Source organism: Arachis ipaensis, chromosome B04 (assembly GCF_000816755.2).
Source record: "Arachis ipaensis cultivar K30076 chromosome B04, Araip1.1, whole genome shotgun sequence".
Taxonomy (NCBI): domain Eukaryota; kingdom Viridiplantae; phylum Streptophyta; class Magnoliopsida; order Fabales; family Fabaceae; genus Arachis; species Arachis ipaensis.
The window spans coordinates 7,175,602-7,175,987 of record NC_029788.2 but is presented as its reverse complement, the minus strand read 5'-3'; positions in this window follow the sequence as shown (position 1 = coordinate 7,175,987).

Genomic DNA, 386 nt, shown 5'->3' with positions numbered 1-386 from the left:
GTATGCAGGTAAACATTTATTTTATTATTAACAATATGATAATAATTATGCATGTTTTTTTTTTTTCCCGGAATGGTACAGATTTTATGAATAGAATAAAACATGGGAGGCCTACTTACTGCATAATTCCGTTCGCTTTATTTCTTTTAAGTCATGAGCCGATAACATTTTTTATCTCAGCTAGGGCTGGAAATGAGTCGAGCTGAGTCGAGCTAGACCAAGCTCAAGTTCGGCTCACAAAAATTGAGCTTGGCTCACGGCTTGACTCATTAATAATCGAGCCTATTTCTTAAGCTCAAGCTCGGCTCACCGAAAGCTCACGAGCTGGCTCAAATAATAGAAACATAAATACATAATCTATAATTCTATATCAATAAATTATAACT